The sequence below is a fragment of the Sinocyclocheilus grahami genome, unplaced genomic scaffold (assembly GCF_001515645.1).
Source record: "Sinocyclocheilus grahami isolate Dianchi unplaced genomic scaffold, SAMN03320097.WGS_v1.1 scaffold680.1, whole genome shotgun sequence".
In the NCBI taxonomy this organism is placed as follows: domain Eukaryota; kingdom Metazoa; phylum Chordata; class Actinopteri; order Cypriniformes; family Cyprinidae; genus Sinocyclocheilus; species Sinocyclocheilus grahami.
The window spans coordinates 1,127,534-1,134,630 of NW_015505859.1; positions in this window are offsets into that span (position 1 = coordinate 1,127,534).

The following is a 7,097-nucleotide window of genomic DNA, read 5'->3' on the forward strand; positions in this document are numbered from 1 at the left end:
GAGCAGACTGCCAAGCGGAGTAGTGTGGAAATTAAAACAAGAGTGTCTGGGCAAGTACTAATCTTTACCATAAACATGTCTTTATGTGCTGTTCTATGATGAGTCAGATTAAGGACTTATACATGCAACAACTTAAATATACAAACCATTTCACATTACATAGGGGCTAATGTTGAACATATGGCCATTCATTATCTTCCTGAAGGTTTGTGTGTGATAATGACTGGCTGATTGTAAATCAGGGTTGGGCAAAATTTAGAATTGCATTGGATTTACTTTCAAACCATTTTTACTCAGAAATTGCTAGTAAATTTTACAATTACAAATAAATGACAAGTCACATTGAATTAAAAGTGAAATTTTGTAATAGTAGTAGTTATAGTATTTTCTTGTAAAATGTACTACAATTTATTCACAACTAATAATTTTTACTGTATAATCCTGTGGTGTATTTGCTCAAATTTAAGTAGGAAATCTTTATTCCATATATAAAAATTAATGTTTCTAAATTAAGTTCCGACAGAAATAAAGGTCTAAATTCCACCCAGGTAAGATTAAGGATTAAGCCTTAACCTTTAACCCTTATCACAGCTGACCCCTTCAGCATGGCTCTTAACCTCAGGTTGCTGCAGACAGGGGTGTCCCTTACATTTTTGTAGTGTTAGTCGCCTTGTATTTTTTTCTGACAAAATAACTTAAAGGAAGCAGCACCTTAGAGGAGTTTAGTTGCCCTTGTGAGGTGAGTAAATGCTATTGCTACATAATAGCTCATTACTCACATACTCATAAACAGCAGAAATGTTAACTTTGTCATGTACCTTGTTCTGCTTTGAAGGACAGACCATATATGGGCGCATTCCAGGGATGACAACAGCAAGAGGCGCAGGCATGAATGAACTTGCCTGCAGGATGAATGACCTCTGAGCACATGCAGGATGATGGATCAGGTACGCAGGTTAGATTAGGAAACGTATTTCCGCAGCCTTTCCGGTCGAGTCATGTCACATATAGCAACAACTGAACCAAACAATGCTTCTGTCTGCAGGCCAAAACCCAACAGAGGGCGGATAATAGACTATTTGCTGAGGTACCAGCAGGTGGAGCAGTCACACCCACAAACATACACAACTGAGAGAAGTTCCTTCACCTGCTTATATTTCACTGAAGAACCATTTTATTGCATCAGGCATTTTTTAAATTCCCGTTTGCAGACATTGACTTAATGACCACAGTCGCATACACAGTGGCCCCATTAAGTATTTGGACATGTAAGTCACACTTAAAAGGTCCGAATTTCATTGCATTTGCATTTTATTTTACTTTTCTACTCCTGGAGAGCTACCGTCCTGCAGACTTCAGTTCCAACCCTGCTTCAACACACCTGCCTGTAAATTTCAAGTAACCCTGAAGACCTTCATTAGCTGTGTTTGATTGGGGTTGGAGCTGACATCTGCAGGACGGTAGCTCTCCAGGAGCAGAGTTGGAGACCCCTGGTTTATAATATTAACATGTTTCACAACATTTGACAACCAGAATGTGTTCAAGACTTTCACCAATTTGAACAATATATTTATTGTTTCACATTTTATGACAAAATAAACCTTGTTTGCTTTTTTTCTTTTTTGTCAATCATATAATGCAAATACATTTTAACTGTGGTACATTTGTGTCCAAATAAACTTTTTGGGGCTACTATATTTCTTCAAATACACGAGGCATCTGTGAAATAAAGTATGAATAAAATATTTTGTCATATAATACATTTGCATCTATTAAATAGAATAAAAGAAAAAAAATTATTAAATGGGAAAAAATGTAAATCAAACAGTGTAATAACTTAAAGTTCTGACTGATTTACTCTAAACAGATTTACTTTCCCTTTCCTGGAGAACATTCGGAGCATATTTTGAATGTTACTGGATTATGTAAGTGCTCAAGCACTTCTTTCAGTATATCTTTTCCGCAGGACACTGGAGTCTCAATGAGGCCTGAAACTTGAAGGATGGAAGGAATTCGCAGTGAGACGTCGCCCCCAGTGAGCCTCTGTGTGTGTTGAGAGAATAAAACCATCAAACCATCAACAATTACAGTACAAAGGTGAGGGGAAATTAAGCTACTGTATATGTGTGTCATGGCAACACGATAGGGACAGGCACATATTTTCCTTAATTCCATTGTAAAACTCAAATGAAATGAAAGGGAAATGGCTTATGAAGCAGGAGGCTTTAATCATTCAGTGTTTGTAACATCCATATGTAAAAAGTGAAACAGATGAGGGGAGTCCCCTTCCCGGAATGGCTGAGGGATCAAATCCACTCTGGATTTCACATTATTGGATTTTGTTAGATATTAAATGAAAACACAAGGCTAGACTGACGTTATAGTTCCAGAAAGATTGCAGAACAGGAGACTAGACACAAAAAATAGGCCAGTGTGTCACATTGACGGCGACTTAGGGGTAAAAATATGTCTCCCTTTTACTTCTGGATCAGTCCAAAATACTGACTTCATCTATGATATCACCCTTTCTCAAGAACTATGATGTGTCACATCCCCAGTTGTATGTTTTACAAATACAAATGAGGATGTCTGGATAGAGTAGTATTACAGTAGTTTGTATTAGTGTCTGATCATGACCATATGTCGGTGAGCATATGCAGTGCTTCAGAATTGCTGTAGTTGTGATTTCATTGCCTTATGATGACATGTTTCACCGCTAGTTATTCATAGAGACACCCACGATTGGTTTCTACTACAAAACCCTTATCAGTAGGGAGCCGATAATCTCGGAAAGCATGAGAGACACATTTCTTTTTGGTATCTCTTCCTACGTCCTGCAATAATAAACTGCTTTTTGTTGATGCCCACTCCCTCACTTTGATGTCGGTATGGCATTTGATCAACACGGCCGCAAGGAATGCTGGGAAGGCTTTGAGATTCTGTGGTGACACCATAAAACAACACAAAGGCATGTGAGAAATTTAAAGTCAAATGCTTGAGCTGAAAGTGAAGGTGATGACATGCTGCATTGTGACTGATTATTCTGAAAGTCTAATTTTGAGGATGACAGATTGAAAAGGAAAGCGATCAGTACATAAACTTTTGACATATAATAGGAAACAGAAAAAGAGTGTGGTGATAGCCAATCAGCGTAGGCGATGCTCTTGGAGTGATGACACACAACACTGAGAATTCCGGTGACGTGACAGCATTTACAGTGAGATCAACACACTTTGAACACATCCCTTGTTATTGTCAGGGAAATATGCTTTTTGTTTTCTTTTCCTGTTTCTATTATTTGGCTTTGGCTTCTTCCCTCTCGCGCTCTCTCCTTATCACGTCCACACATATGTTGATCTTACAAATAACTTCGTTATCACCTTAAAGCACTTTCTAATTTCTGCCGATATTGCACTGCTTACTCAGTTAGTCAGTATGGCGCCGTTAGTGATGAAAGTCCAAGTGCCATGTTAAACAATTGGAAAATTAATGACATTTATTACCAGACCAGAGATGCATCAAACCAATCACGTCACATTAATCACGCCACACAAATTGATGCATCCTGATTTGCATCTGTGCTGAAATTAAAAGATTACATTTTTTATTTCAGTTTTTTCTTTTATAGCCCCACACTGTAAATTGAAGTGATTACAAAAAAAGAGTGCGAAATGTTACATTAAAAACATGTTAGTTGGTTAACTGTTAGTTATCTTTCCATATATGGTGAAAACATGTTAACTGTAAGTTACCTTGCCGTATATGGAAAACTAAAAATATTTCAAGATTGCATTATATGTAATGTTATTGTAAAATACTGTCAAATGTATGCTTTTTGGAAGCATTCACTATTGCCATGTAATTTATGGTTAAAAATAAAGGACATTCACAGAATTTCCTGTATGACACATCGCATATGATTATATTCTATTTAAATACTTTTGTTTCTGATTATTTCTCTTATGGGTAATATACATTAGGGTGGTTTGTGTTACATTTTCTGTTTTTTAGTTCAAGTTTATTGTTATTTTAGTGTCATGTGTGTTACCCAAATGGTGTTTTATGTTTATGACCCCTGTGCACCAACTGTAAGTATGTTTTATGGACATCATCCTCATCATGTGGTATTCTACTGTGGCACCTGTATTATTATGGTGGTTATCGGTACATTTTAAGATACAAAGGAGATTTTAATAGTTGATTTGTATATTAACATTATATCACCAAATGAAATATATGGTTGTGAGATGTAAAATATACAGGCACCAGAATTCCTTCCTGTAATATCTGAAACATTGTCACCATATTTTTTTATAGTGAAAGTTTTAATAATCTTTCTGATTCTATGGGAGCAAGGAAGTCCACACCCACAGCTATAATGATAGCAACAAAGAGGAACAACGTTGTTGGAATCACTTCCAACTGATGATTTATAAAATCATTGACAGCCAATCAGAATCCACCATGCTTTAAGAGCATTCAAAGCATCAGATTACAAAACAGCAGTGTACGATAAAACATTAAGCGACAGTTCAGACAAAAATTTTAACCCTGTCATCATTTACTCACCCTCATGTCATTCTATACCTGTATGATTTCTTTAGAGATATTTTAAATAATATTGGAGTCCAAAAACATTGGACTGCATTGACTTTTATCCTATGGACAAAAAAAACACAAAATATCTAAAGACTTACAGGTTTGGAATGAAATAAGAGTAAGTGAAATTGTCATTTCAAAGTCTCCTTACGCACTCGGTGTCATGAGGTGTCATTTGTAGTTTTTTCTGTCCTATGGGTTCATTGTTCACCCAAAACGCCTTTCCATGACTCCTGCATCAGTTTCCTGTGGTCACTGTTGTGTACAATCTGCCTGCCCCCTGACGAAACCCCTTCCTTCTTCCTTCTGAGAATTCTCAAGAGTGGGCAAACCAACAGTGTGAGTCAGTGCTTCAATCAGCACAATGTGGCTAAACAGTCCGCGAGCAACGACCTTCCAACATCATATTTAGTTCTCACTCACTGTCCTCTTACGCAAAACACGCGACCACATCGTTTTCGTTTCCAGCAGGATTTGAGTCCAAGCTTTTGGCTGCTCACAGAGTCTGCGAGTGTTTATGTAGCTTGTATATATCGAGTGCATGATGGCTGGCTAATGCTATTCCAGCCATGATAATAAGGAGGGAGCTGGCTATATTTATCAAGTGGGGGAGTGTCCATCATTACAGCAGAGCTTAGCACAGGTTGTGACCACAGAGGAGTTCGTACCAACATGGGCCTCATAGCAAGTCTTAGCGTTTGTGTCTTGCCCACCAGACGCTATTCCAGTAATTAGAGTCTGAGGTTTACATGTCTGATTATTCTAAGTCTTTGATTGTTAGTGGGTGGAATGTTTACAGTAAATTATCATATGTGGGTTTATATGTGTGTGTGTGTGTGTGTGTGTGTGTGTGTGTGTGTGTGCTAATGAGTGGTGGCAGATTTTTGGGGTAAATATAAGCTGTATTTTCTTGTGCAAAACTTGTTACTATAAGGATGCTGCTATATGGTTTCTAAGGTATTCTGACTGTTTTTTGCATGTTGCAATGCAGTTCTGTGTTGTCCTGTGTGGTTGCTTACTGGCTCAGAAAAACCTCATGCACTGTAAAAAAAAAAATTATAACATGCAAAAATGTATTTTGACATTCAGGTTTGGCTCTGATTCCTCCTTCACTGTAAGTCTCTTTTTTTCCTTGCATCATCCAAACATTTATTTGATTACCAATTACTTAGTTTTCTCTGCAATTGTAGGAAGTATTTTATTTTATTTTATTATAAGCATGACATACCTCAATCTTAAGGACACAGCTTTTTTTGCAAATCACTCAAGAAAGCTGCATTAAAAGCCATCTGAGATATAGAGTAGAAAATCAGTCATTGTGTAAAACAAAACAATATTCTTGAATTTCTTGAAGAGACAGTCTGTGAACTTCAGGAGTCTTTGAATTCTCAATAAATCCCTCTCGCAACCTCGACAGGAGTCCCATTAATAATGCAAATATCACTCCTTCTACAACCACAAGCCCACTAGCAGTGACCACAAATACCCTGCCTTTACAAATGCTGAGAGCTGGGGGGGTTGCACCCATCTGACAGGTGTTGAAACTAGATGTCATCATTCGCGACAGCACATAGACACCCTGACTGCCAGCACAATCAGGTCATAGTGGTCACAGGTCACACCTTTGACTTTGAGATTTGAACAGACTCACCCATCGTCTTCCAAACCATGCACAAAAAATATATCTATAATATTTTCTCTTTAGCAAGAACAATTCATTGCAAATTTGCAATGAACTATAATAAATGCATTTGGATACAATTATACCCAACGTTTTATTTTTATAGCATTTATTATTGATCCTTCATTACTCATGAACTGAACTATGGTTCTACCAACGGCATGAGTGTGGGGCGGAACTATCTGTTTACCCCACCAATGACACATGAAACCTGTTTGTAGGAATCATTATGTCTGCAATTCTGGTTTCTGCTTCTAGAGGCGCACAAAACACGCACTTAAGCTTTAAATTTAAATTTCACTTAATGTGCTTTAAAACAACAAGATGATCTCAATGAACAAGCACGCTCGTGTTTGAATTATAAAACACCAAGAAGAAACATTCAGTCCAGTGCATTTCGGTAGCAACACGTCTCCAAAAAGTATAGCTGTATTTATATCACATCATGTTTAAGGTGGGGGTGTGAAGGAATGGTTGTGTGGCTTTCAGATCTGGAATGACATGATGAGACGTGATTGATGGTGTAAGTCACACATGAATCTCCTTCCTCGGGCCAAAGTAAACTCTTGGGAATCATTACAATGATGAGAGTATGAAACCCTCTGTCACTCCGCCAGACAGTTGCTGCTAAATCCAGTTTTGGTAGGAACGAGTTTCGTTTTGCTGAGTTACAGACTGTAATACAAGCAAGCGTCACTAATATTATTGCTCGAGTGTAATATTTGATATTTGGTTTGTTGTAAATCCATAACCATGGCCAACACCACTATTAAATTAAAATAACAGTGCTTGTAAACAGCAAAATAATGTTCTCCAT